The sequence below is a fragment of the Rissa tridactyla genome, chromosome 11 (genome assembly GCF_028500815.1).
Source record: "Rissa tridactyla isolate bRisTri1 chromosome 11, bRisTri1.patW.cur.20221130, whole genome shotgun sequence".
Classification (NCBI taxonomy): domain Eukaryota; kingdom Metazoa; phylum Chordata; class Aves; order Charadriiformes; family Laridae; genus Rissa; species Rissa tridactyla.
Genome location: NC_071476.1, coordinates 4239691 through 4252767, shown reverse-complemented (window position 1 = coordinate 4252767; position 13077 = coordinate 4239691).

The following is a 13077-nucleotide window of genomic DNA, read 5'->3' as shown; positions in this document are numbered from 1 at the left end:
TTCTCTCCTCGTTGGCACGATCTGCTCCTCCCTGCTTGGTGGGGGGGTCCCTTCTACCTTTGGGGGCTTTGGGGCCCATCTTTCGGGGGGATTTGGGGAGGAAGGGGGTGTGCGTGGGAGCAGCCCTCCGTGCACGAGGTGGCAGCAGCCGTCTAGTCCTGGATCCGGCCGTGCTGCACAGCCGCCCATGGCCTCCTCTTCCCGGGATGGGACCCGCAGCCAGCTGGGACGGCATCCGGCACCCTGTCAGCACTGGGGCAGGGATTTGGGGGGGACGGGGGGGGTCCCCACTTGCCTTCTCCCCCCTTCCCAAGGGTAGATAGCCCCCGCCCGCCAGAGCCTGCCCGCCCGTCTGCTGCCTCCCCACCGCCTTCCACAGCCCGGCCCCTGCAAAGCGCTGGAGGAAACGAAGACAGAGCCTAATTAATCCCAGCCGGTTTTGTTTGAACCTGTCGGAGTGACAAACGATGTGCGGTGCGGCAGGAGCCGCCGGACGGAGGAGAGGGGGCTGCAAGGGGAGGGCCGTGGGCTGCCTGCCTGCCTGCGCCCGCCGAGCTGCCTGCCCGGACAAGGAGGCTTTTAATTTTCGGCCATGCTGGAGGAAAGCCAGGCCAGGCACCCTCTGCCCGTCACCCACCGTTCCCTTCTCGGTGTCCCCAAGCCTAGCAGAGAGTGTTGGTGCTGTGCCCAGGCTGGCCCCCATCGTCCCCATCCAGCGCTGGGTGACGTGCAACCCACCCCCCCCGGCTCAACCTTGGGCTGCCCCAGGTGTGGCCAGCTGCTGCCCAGCTTGGCCTGCAGTTAATTGCTTGTTAATGAATGCGGCCAGGAACACAGCTCAGCCCTATGTGATGGCCTCGGGGTGCCCGGGAGGATGATGAGGGCTCTGCCCTCTCGCAACTGCTGCAGGAGAGCCGTGGGAGAGGAAGGCTCCGTCCCCCTCGCCCATGGCCCGCCTTGGCACCCGTGATGTTTTCTAGCTTCTGCGTCTGCCGAAAATGTGCAAACTCGGTGAAATCTGGGCCGGGCTGGGCAAGGGCCAGGAGCTGGGCAGCTGTGGCCGGCACGTCCCCGGGGGAGAGCGGGAGCCCTGGCCAGCAGCCCCGCTTGGGGCTTAAACCCCGCCGTGCCCCAGGGCTGCTCCCCCTCCCCAGCTGGGGGCTGCCGGGGCTGTCCCTGCTGTGGTCTCATCCTGCAGATCTCGCTGGAGACCCCAAGGCAGTCCCTGCCCGGCTCTGAGACCCCGGGGGGCTGCGTGGGGAAGAGAGTGGGAGGCAGCAGCTTCCTGGGGGTCCCAGAGGTCTCAGCTGAGCCCGAGGTTGCTCCAGGCTCTCCGCAGCCCCAATCCGCAGGCAGGACCATGGTGGCTGTGGTGAGGGCTGGCTTTCCTGGCCATGACAGGCCATGGCAGGGTCCGGTCCAGCCCTGGGGCTGCTCTCTACACCTCGATTCATCCTGCAGCCGTGCCCTGACACATCCCGTATCTGCGTCCTGACACATCCCATGTCCGTGCTCCAACACGTCCTGTATCCTCCCCAGCTGCTCGGGGATTTGCCGGTGAATCCCCGCTGCAGACAGCAGCAGGAGGGACACGGAGCCCGATAGCGCCGGGGCTCTGCTGTTTGCCTGGGGCCAGGCAGTTCTGGGCATGCCACAGCCCGCCGGGCTGGCAGGGAGGGATGCAGGCAGGGAGGGATGCAGGCAGGGAAGGATGCAGGCAGGGAGGGATGCAGGCCAGGAAGATTGCAGGCAGGGAGGGATGCTGGCAGGGAAGGAAGGATGCAGGCAAGAAAGGATGCTGTCAGGGAAGGATGCAGGCAGGGAGGGATGCAGGCAGGGCAGGATGCAGGCAGGGCGGGGTGCTGGCAGGGAAGGATGCAGGCAGGGAAGGGTGCTGGCAGCAGGGTGCAGGGCTCCCCTGGCTGGGCACAGGCCTGTGGATGCTGGCCATAGGCAACGGGGTAACTCGTTATTGGGATGAAGGCAGGCAGCCTGTGGTCCCCTTCCCTGTTCCCAGCACAGCTGCACAGGACATGGCCTGGATCCTTGCCCCGGATGCCTCCCAGAGCAGTGGGGTGGCTCCGGTCCCGCTCCCCCGTGCAGCCAGTGCGTGACGCCCTGTCACCCCACAGCCACGCAGAGCCGCCCGCGTTGTCACCGAGCCCCCGACCTCCCCAGGGGCCATGAGGGCTGGCTCCTGCTGTGGTCCGAGCCGCCGTGCCGGTGGCCGTGCCGCGTGCCGCACAGGTCTCACCAGGACAGGGATTTTGGCAGGAGGGCTGGAGGCGCAGCCCTCCCAGAGCTCCATCAGATGGGTCGGGCGGGTGGGAGCTGCAGGAAGAGGGAAAAGCCGAGAGATTCCGAGGTTCCTGCCAGGATCACTTGGGTTTAAGCCTGGAAGATGATTTACAGCCCCCCCACTCCCCTGGCCGCTCCGCCTGCTACTAGAGACGGCGGCTCAGCCGTGCTCGGCACAGCCCTGGGCAGGGTGGGCATTGACAGCCCACTCCCCAAAGGCGGGACTGGAGTGAAATTCCCGGTTTCCCAACCTCACTTGATTTAAAACCCCCACCCCTGGGAAGGAGGGGATGGAGGGGGGTTTCCCAGCGTGTCCAGCCGGGAAATGAGGTGACAATGCCAGCAGTCGGGGGGTGCACGTACACCCCAGCCGGCTCCTCCTGCCCCACTGCTGGTGGTGCCCCGGCTCCATGCGGGTACTGGGATGCAGACCCCCGTGGGGGGACATTGTGCCTGCCATTGTCTGGTGAGCAGAGAGGGTGGCAGGACAAGGAAAGAAACCTCTTGGATGACTTGAAAGCCACCTCCTGGACTGGCTTCCCAAAGTGGGTGGAAGTGGGGGTGCTCGGCAGTTTTTGGGTGGGATGGGTTCCTCCTCCAAGCGCTCTGTGCCGCGTCCGGCCTTTCCAGCCAGATGAAGCTCGACATTTAAATGAGACTTAGTAGAAATCAGAATTATTTCAATCAAAAAATGTCTATAGCACGGGTTTATGTTGGAGAAACCTCACTGCGATCCCACGCCCCTCCCCAAGCCAACGACCTCCTGCTTCTGCTCCTCCAAAGAGGAATATGAAAGGGGCCGAGCCCGGCAAGCACCAACCTGTCTGAGACCTGGGCTCTGAAAACCCAGCGAGGGAGTCGGGAAGGGCCATGGAATCTGCTCTCTCACAGGGAGGAACAAGGGTGGGTTTGCACCCTATAAATAACAGAGATCACCGACGGCGGCGGAGCCCCCCTGCCCCCCCCCCCCCGGAGAAAGGCATCCCCAAACCAGATGGCTGGAGGTTAAAACCAGATGACGCAAATATTTCACACCGTGGAAGGATTGCGAAAGCGGCCATGGCTTCGCTTTCTTCCTCAGCCCTTTCCTGCAGGCTGGGGACCTCCTCCCGGGGGATATTGTCATGGAGGGGGGGTTGCGGGTGTGACACAGCAGGACCTGTGTGGACGCGGAGGTGGCAGAGGTGCTGCTGGTGGGGCTCTGGCTGTGGTCCAGCTCCTGCTGGGATGACGGGACCCCCGTGGAGGGTCAGCTTTGGGGCAGTCGAAAGCCCCCTGAGACCCGGTGCAGTGTCACCCAGCGGTGCCGTGTGCTGGGAGGGGACGGCGGCCGTGCCAGCCCCCCCCGGAGGGCCGTGTCCCTTCGCATGACCCCTGCAGCTGCTGGGACGTGACCGTGGCTCTGCAGCCCTGGCACTTGCTGCGTCCTTGTCGTGGGACCTGTGACCGGAGCGGGGACGATGCCTCGGCAGGGGGGAGGGACAGCCCAAGTCACCAAGTCCTTGAATAAGAGCCATGCAAAACACTTCTTCGAAGTGACAGGATACTTCTTGAAGCGACGTATTTACACTTTGCAATAAAGTAACGCTAAATTCTGGTGCCTGAAAAATCCCAACGTGTTTTTATTATATCTTCATCTACCCCTGGGTTACAAAGCCAATAGAAATCTTTTCGTAGAAGTCGTACCTTTTCCTGAAAAGATTTATAGGTCTTGTTTCGAAGATAAAAATGTATAGAATGTCTTCTACACATTAGGAGACATCTATATATAAGGTATTTACGACGCCTAAGAGTGTAAATACGAATCACCCGTTTAAATGTCACAGCCTAAATCAGAAAGCGCTGGGGATGTGAAATAGATTTGAAATGTCAAAGGACAGATGACAAAAAGATGTTTCTTTCTATCCGAGAAAATGGTCTTATAACCAGTTTCTCTTAATCACGGCTTTCTGGTGGCTGTATTTAACGCAGTTCTGTGAGTGTTATTTGTTTTAAAGAGTGACGGGCAGCTCGGGGCTGTAACGCCGTGGGGCTCCGCTGGGATCCAGCCCCCTCCAGCCCCACGAAGCTCCTGGGCTCCTCATCGCAGCCCCACATCCCCCCTCCCTCCCCACCTGCCATCCTGCATCCCGCCGCCCTCCCTCAAGGCGCCTTTTGTGCCTTCCCGCGCCGTTTATTATTAAAACCAGGTGTCGGAGCGGCTCCGAGCCCGGGAGGAGCCGGGGCCGCTTCCCGGGGGTCTCGGGGGAGGGAAGCGGTGGGTTGTCCCCCTGCAGAGGGACCGGAGGGGGAGGAACTGGGAGGGGGCAGCTCCAGCTCCCCAAGGAACGGGACTCAGTGCTTGGCTTTCTCCCAGCCGGAGCCTGCGGGATCCGCATCGAAGGGGTGTCCCAATGTCTTCCAGCTTCTAACGCCAAGCGCTGCCGGCTGGCAAAGCTCGAACCAGACAGCCTTTTGCCCAAGTGGAAAAAGACGGGGCTGATAAGGCAGTTCTGGATTAATAATGCAGGGGACAGCTGGGAGGCAGCTGGGAGGAGCGAGGCCGGGTCGGGAGGCTCCGGGCAGCCTTAGGATGAGGAACGGCCGCGAGGTGATGCTGAGCCCTGGAGAAAAGCAAAGGCAGACATTAAACGAGGCTCCGGGCGCTGAGGGTGTCCAACGGGTGACAAGACGCGGGTGGCTGTAGCTGTCCTGGCAGCTTCGCGTTCAGCCAACCCAGCTTCGAGCCACGTAAATGCAGATACAACTTCTCTGGGCTGAGGGAGCGACAAAAATCACGCCGGTACCAGCACATTCCCACCACTGACACTGCCATGGAGGTGTAACTCAACCCACGTAATATATAGGTTTCAACCATTTTAATGCTTCACCTCCTCTTTTTAAGCCCTGTGGGGACTCAGTGCTTGTTTGCTGGTGCAAAGCTGGCTTTCGGGATGCTGCTCGCCGTGGACTGCTCGCCTCTCCCCAGGCGGGGGTGCTGCCTTCCCCACAGGCCTTGGTGGTGCCCAGAGCATCCCCGGCAAGTCCCTGTCCTTGTCCCTCCCGGGAAAACGTCTGCAGCTCCTTTGGAGGGCATCTGGGGAGCGAGAGAGGAGAAACTCGGGAGCCAGGGCTGCCAGAGGGGCTTTCCAGCCCTAGGTATGGAGGAGGGAAATGTAAAAGGGTTTCCTGCTGTCGAACATCTGGGTTGAGTTTCGCCGCTGACTCCTCCCCCATGCACCGTGGGGCCGCCGCTGCCGGAGCCGCTGGGACTTGGAGAGCCGTGACGTGATGGGACAAGCCAGGAAGGGCGCACGGGGGACGTCTTCATCCCCCGCGCGGGGGGGCTCAGCTCACGGAGAGCCCACCTCAGCCCCCATCTTCCCAACCCTTCCTCCGCAGCCAGGCAGGAGCAGCAGCCTGGGCTCCCCGCAGCCATCCCTGGGACCCTCCGGCTCCTCGTCCTTCCCTGCCGCCTCCATCCACCCGCCCTCACCCGGGTTTGCTGGGATGCTTTCTCCCCCCGCTCCTTTCCAGGCTGAGCATCGCCTCCATCCTCCCTACCCCGTGTCCCGCAGGGCTGGTGGCCACACGGGTGCTGTGACACCCCACAGCACAGAGGGGACGAGCTGCGGCGCGAGGGTGGCTGCAGCCCATGGGTGCATAGAGGCCCTCGAGGGGGGGGTTGCGGTGGGGAGGGGGGTGTAGATCAGTGCGGTGAGCTGGACCCCCGCTCCAGGCTGCTGCCGGGGTCTCTTCCCTGGGCCACACACATCCACGTGGATATTTATACAGGATGGGAGCGGAGCATCCAGCCCCGCGCGGCCGCGCGCCTCCCCGTGCAACCCCCCCTCCCCCCAAACCCCATACGGACCCAACACGAATCAAACGCCTCGGAATGAGCCAGAATAAATATTTTACGGTAAATTACCAAGGCTAATAATTATAAAAATCTGTACTTATGACCCGGAGCCAGGGGAAGATTTCCAAGCAGCTGGTGACCACATGGGTGACGGTGTCCCCCGTCCCCCCCCCCCCAGCCCCTGCTCCCTGGCCGGGCTGACGGACCCCTCCCTGCTGATGGGGAGCAGCCCGGGGGTAGGGACCGGGGAGGTCTGGGGGTGGGTGTCTTCCCCTGGGACTGATGCTGGGGTTCCTGGGGGGTCTGTGAAGCCCCATGGAAGGGTTAGAGACAGGATTTCCTGCAACGGAGGCGATTGCTGATGGGCTTTGGGGAGGGGACGGCACGGGGTGGGGGGGGTCAGCTTCCCGCCCGCGCAGCCCCGCTCTGGGAGCCCTTGGGGTTATCTCATTGCTGAAGGACTCGGGGAAGACAGCATTGCAATGGGGGGAGAGGCTGGGGGAGGATGAAGGAGAGAGGAGGAGGAGGGACGGCCCTGGCTGATTATGGGATGGGCTCGTTTTACCCATTTGACCCATCACAGGTGAATTTTGGGGTGCAGCCACCCCTCCTCAGCCAGCAGGAGCCAGATCTGCCCTCACCCCCCAGTCCTGCCCGCCCCCCCCCCCAGGATGGGATGGTCCCTGGGGGGATGTCCCGGATCTGGCCATGTGCTCGGGGCTGGACGAGGCGCATGCCGGGCAAGCATCCCCATCCCCGCTTTGACGGGGACAGCAGCCCAGGCAGGGGACGGGGACAGGGTGTGGGAAGCTCTCGCTGTTTCTTTTCCTCCTTTCTCCTCCTCCGAGCTTTATTTGGGATGAGCGCAGCAAAAGCGTGGGCACGCGCCCTCCTGGCATCTTCCAGCCCTCATTCCCTCTCCTTGCAGCCCCTGGAGTGACTGTCCCCATCATGGCCCTGCGCACCCCCTCTCCATCGCCCCGGCCACTGCCGTCTCCCTCCAGCGCAGTCGGAAAAGGGGAGACTTGAGCAGCCTAAACCCCACTCATCGCTCCCCCCCTTCCCCCAGTCTTTTTTCCTTTCCTCCCTGTCCTGCTTCAGAGAGGAATATCGGCTGGGTTTCAGGTCAGCACCCGGCTCTCCCTCGCTCGGCTCCTCCGGCCTGATGACTCAGACACTCGACGGCGGCGGCATCCGCGGCTCCGGTCCCGCTTGGCTCCGTTCCCGCCCGGCACGGCTTCAGCAACAATGGTGTTGGCCTTGATGGAGCTTACGCAGGGCGGCGGGCTCCCTGCGCTCCCGACGGGGCTTGGTTTGGGCAGGGAGCGGGGAGGGAGAAAGCAGGGAGGGAGTGAAGGGGGGGACACCCATCGCCTGCCCCCAGCTGGGGGGCCTTGGCAGCATTTGGTGAGCACCTGCGTGCACCGAGGGCTGAAGGGGTCGTTGCTGGAAGCGGGTGGATGTTACCAGCCCTGGATCCCTGCGGGTGAGTGCGAGCATCCCACCCACACCCCCTTGGTGCTGAGGAGCCGCAGGGAGAGCATCCAACCCCCCCTGCCTGGGGGTCCGAGAGGGGCCGGGGATGCCCCGTCTCACCCGAGAGCTTCGATATGCTCCCGGGGGGATACAGCCCCCCCTGGGACCGTTATTCCCCATCCTGTGGGACATTGGGGTGAGACAACCTGGGCTCGGCCCTTCCTCCGTGCTCCTGAGAGACGTGCGCAGGCGGCGGCAGCCCTTGGCTGAGCGCGGACCTTGGCTTCCAGCGATCAACAGGAAACGGGAGATGGATTTCTCGGCAAACTGGGCTTTCCATAAACAGTCTGAGGGGCCGACCCGCGACGGCGGGAGCAGCGCAGAGCCAGGGCTGGGCTTTACAGCTGTTTATCGCATTTTTCTGCTCTCGTTTCCTCCCCGGCTCGGCAGCTTGGGGTTCCTCTTCTCCCGTGTGGAAATGGGGGCCAAGTTGAGCACCGTCAGATGGGCTGCTGCCATTCCCAACCCGATGCGCCCGGGATGCTCCTGCTGGAGCGGGATCAGGGCAGGCAGCATCCCGCGGGTCCTGTGCCCTGCTCAGCCTGGGTGCGAAGTGCCAGGGTTCCCCCCAAAATCCTTTCCAAACCTTAAACCCAGCTCCCGTCTGGGTCCCTTTGCTCTGGAGCACATAACCCTGCTCCGCGGCGTCGGGGGTCTGTGCCCGGGGCTAGCCGTGAGCTAACCAGACCTCACCGGCACACAAGCCTCCAATTTCTCGGCAATCAGGACTTAAGAAAATACAAGCTGACCCCGAGAGGTGAGACAGGACTGGGGGCGGGGGGCGGGGGGGCAACGCTGGGCTCTGCGCCTGCTTCTCATTAGCAGCAGCTTGTTCAGCGCCGTCCCCGCTCCTCCAGCCCACTTTGGCGAGCTCGGCGGCTCCGGTATTTCCCAGCGATGGTTTGCCCATCTCAAACAACCATGAGATGAGAGATCTGGTCGTCGAGCATCTCTCCGTCTGTCTGTCCATCCCTCCGTGCACCCTCCGCCACCCAGACCGGCGTCCCCGGGCACTGATCCTGACCCCGGAGGCAGCGTCGGGGGCTGCCCCCGTCCCCGTCCCCGTGCGTGCCCCGTCCCATGGGACAGGGGGGACTGTGTTTTCGGGTGGCGGAGGTCGGCGCGGGGCGGTGGGGTCAGCCGGCGGCGCGGGCCCCGTTTGCCGAGCCAAACAAAGGGGCTTTCTTTCGGCGTGGGCTCGGGGGGGAGCGTGGCCCGTCTGGAAACGAAGGCGCCTGCGTCAGAGGCAGACGGCGGCGGGACGGGGGGGGTCTTCCAGAGGGCAGGAAAAGCGGCGGCAGGGCTGTGCCGGAGCCCCCGGGGAGGTGCCGACGGGGGCTTTGCAGGGAAGAGACCTCGGGAGCCTCATGCCCCTCAGCCCCAGGTTGCCCACACCCGGTGGCAGGAGGATGCTGGGTGCCCGGGGCCGATGCACGGCCACCATTCCTCATGCCGTGATGCCGCCACAATGCCGGTGGTGCTGCCATTCCACCCCACAAGCCAAGCAACCCCCAAAACTGTATATTTTAAGGCACAAAAAAGTCCTATGGAAAGGCGAGAGCGGGCAATATTCAAGCAAAGAGGGAGAGACCTGGCACAGCACCAGTTTTGGCAGGTCGGTGTCGACGGCAAGTGCCAGCTGCCGGCTCCTCCCCGCCATGCCAGATCCAGCCAAAACCTGCCTGGAAAAGCAAACCTCGTGACCCACCAGAACACAAGCGGCTCTGTGGAGCTGCCGAGGCGCTGCTGGCGCGGCCGCCCTCCGTGCGTGTTTTGGCACCGAAACGCACATCCTCTATAGCCCACGTGATGGCTGTGCGAGAAAAACGTGTGTTTGCCTGCAGAGAGGGGACGTGGATGGCGGGATGGGGTCGGGGAGCAGGGCTGGCAGGGGGAGGAGGGATGCTCAGATACGGGGCTGGCCAAGGAGAAACGCTGCCTGGAAACGGGCTCGGCGGGACCGGGGCTGTGTTTGGGAGGAAAGCTGGTATGTGGGTGTGTTGGTGCATGAGGACGTCGGGCCGGGGAGTGTGTTGAAACAGAAGGGTTTGATTTTTTTCTTTTCATTGGAAATGGCTTTTCTGATCTCTTGGAATAGAAAACGAAACGTTACCAAAGAGGGGAAAAAAATAAAAAAGGGAAAAAAATCAGCACTTAACCGTTCCTTCCCACCCTGAAAAATCCCCTTCCCAGTCACATTTTTTTGCTGGTTTGTTTGTTTTTCAGCCTCAGCGTGAAGCTGTGCCTCAGAGGCTCACGTGTCCCCCCCGTGCCGTGGCTTTGCCGGCCCCAGGCTGCCAGGTGGGGATGGCCATGGGGGAGCCACACTGCGGGGTTGCTCCCGGCCCGGGACGTGCCAGCGTGTGGGACGATGGCAGTCGCATCACCCGGTGTTCGGAGGAAGGAAGAAACCTCACGGACGCAGCTCAGTGCCCAGATGTTACAGGAGTCCAGCCAAACAGATCCTGCAGCGAGGGATGCTCGTGCCCGGGGGGGCGGCGAGCGGGTGCCCCCAGCCCTGCATCCCAGTCCTCGGTGGGAGCAGGGGGAGGTTGGCACAGGGCCAGGGGGGACGCTCCAAGTCATGTGCTTTAAGAAGGTAGAATGTACTTTTTAAAAAGTAAAAGGTATTTTAGAAGGTGATCCGTGCCATCGCGCTCGGCCTGGCTTGACAACAGGGTTGTGGGGTGGGGAGCTGCTGCAGGATTCACTTTTGCAGCTGAAAAGCAAAAGGGCAGCTCGTTTGCGGGCCAGCTCTCCCAGGGAAGGGTGCTTCAGCCCCGGGGGGGGCTTTCGGCGCTCCACCGCGGCCCCTCCGCGGGCGCGGGCGCAGGCGGGGGCTGCGGGTGCCGGAGGTGCTAAGCCACGTGTGGGTCCTGGCACAGCCCGTGCCCCTGCCTGTCCCTGGGCAGCAGCCGGGAAGGATTTGAATCCATATCCCTATTCGCATGGAGTTTACCCCCTCGTTTTCCCACTTTTTATTCTTTCTGGAAGTATTCGGTTTAATTTGTCGCTGGTGAGGTGTCGGAGCCTGCGGGGCGGCGTGGCTGGAGCCGTCCCAGCTGTAGCCGCTCGCTGCTATCCCACACCAGCCACCGCGTCCCCTGTGCAGCCCTCCCTGTCCCCTCTCACGGTGCCAGGGGCACCCAGGGGTGCAGATAGTGACACCCTCCACCCCCGGGGGGGGGACGCTGGGCCAGCCTGCTCCAGGCATTGCCCCGTCTCCATCACTTCCCAGCTCCCCGCCAGCCCTGAGAGCGCCCCGAGCCCCAGACCCCGCTGATTAGAGGCGTTTAACATTCCTCCCAGTGCCAAAGGGATATTTTATCAGCGGGGTTTGTTTTTTTTTTTCCTGCAGACTATTTTCTTTTCATGAAAACATTAAATGGCCTGAGAGATAAGGAGCAAATTTATAGCAGTTCACACCGAAGCAGCCAAGACACTGGCAAGGAAAAAATGCCTTCCCTCCCGCTACCCGCCTTCCCTCGCACGCTCCCCACCCCGGCCGCTTCCTCTCATTCTCTCCAAATTCTCCTGACTCCCACGACAAGCTTGGCTGCCCCGTCCCGGCTCTTCCTGCCCCGCGGCAGAGCTCGCCGCAAGGTTGTCCACCGAACCGGGGCCCATGGCACGAGGGGGTGCTGGCACCGTCCCGCTCGCCATCGCCCCAGGGATGCTCGTGAGGACCGCCTGCATCCCCGGGGTGATGCAGCCCCGTGTCTAGAGGATATACGGCCCCAATCCATCCTCGCGCCAGGGCTTCTGGATCCAGGCTGTGCAAAGCCCGCCTCGCCTTAAAAACGAGCAGGTCTAAAACCGGGTCGGTGTTAATTGTGGGTCTGGGTGAGACCTGCAAGCCCTCCCCTTCCCTCCCCCAATAAAGCATCCCTTGTTCCATCCCTGCCGCTGGGAGCTGCTCAGCAAACCGGCCCCGGGGCTCACAGAGCTGTAATGTTTAACTTACCAAAATCTGCAATAAATTTTCCGAGCGGCCCCCAATCAGCTGGCCCCCGTCCGCCGGCGCTGCAGGTTTATGAGCTCTGAAGAGCTATAAAGGCCTTTTACTGGCTGCGTTTTTTATTTCAAATTAGAGCGTGACTGGATAAACACCGGACAAAGTACCGATTTAGCGGGAACCCTGTGGAGCGCGGGGCTGGGGGCTCGGGGACAGGCTGAGCGGTGGCCCCGTGGGATGGACAAAGTGTCCCTTCACCCCGGCTGAGCTGAAAACACGAGGGCTGGGGAAGGGGAACCCGTTTCGGGACCCCCCTGTGGGTGCCGGGGCAGGGGATGGGCTCCACCAAAGGGTCCCAGTGCTGAAGGGTCCACCCAATTTGGGGAAAACAGAGCGTATCATCAGTCCCCTCCATCTCAAACCCCGCTTGGAGGTTTGCTGCCAGCTGATGTTCTCTCCTGCCCAGAAGGTCAAAGCCAACATCTCTTCTATGGGAATAAAGGGGGGATGCAATGCTGGGACCCTGGGTGTCCCCATCCTATGGTGAGGTGCCCGGTGGGCTCTGCAGGGAGCAGTGCCAGCCGCCCTCTGCGCTGGGGACGTGGAGGTGTCCCTTCCCCGCTTGCAAAAGTGGTGTCACCCCATTTTATAGGCACCATGGTCTGTCCCCGGGTGCCACGGAGGGAGACGGACGGGGGAAATGGGTGAACGGCATGAAGACATCCAGCGCGGATATTTTTTGCAGCCCTCCCCTGCCGGCACCTTGATTTGTCACTGCTCCTGGGGATGCTGTCGTGTCCTCGGGGTGCAGGCAGGGAGGGGACAAGCTGCCAGCCCTCCCCAGCCCCTCTCTGCCACCATTAGTCACGGCTCTGCGGGACCGTGGGGCTCTGCCGTGTCCCTGGGATGGGAGGGCTGTTGTTTGGGGTCTCAGACCCCCGGGGGCCGGGGGGGCTGGTTCCCCCCTTTTTCACAGCAGGGACAAGCTGCATGTCCCAAAAATAGGGACACCCCTTTCCAGGCCTCGAGTTTAGGGGGTTGGCTGCTCTTTTGGAGGGACAAAATCATGCAGGAGGGTGACCCTGGTGAAGCCGAGCAGTTTTCCAGGCTGTCGTTAAAGGTTTTCCCCCCGAAGAGGAAAGGGTGGCGGGGCAGAGGGGGTGGTTGCTGCCGTCTCCAGCCCCCCGGGACAGACACCGTGCCCCGGAGCCGAGCGCGGGGCCGTGCTCCCAGCCGCTGCGAGGGCTTGAAGAATATAGGTGGTTAATGCCTTCAGCATGTATGAAATATCCCATATGCTGGGAAACAAAAGGGGCTCTGTGCTATTAAAGTTTCATTTCCCCACTCCCCTCCTCCCGCCCCTCTCCCCCCTGCTCCCCCTGCCCTGCGCGGCGCGGCTGGAGGAGAGCAGGCGAGGAGACCCGGGCTCTGCTGGCCCCCAGCTCTG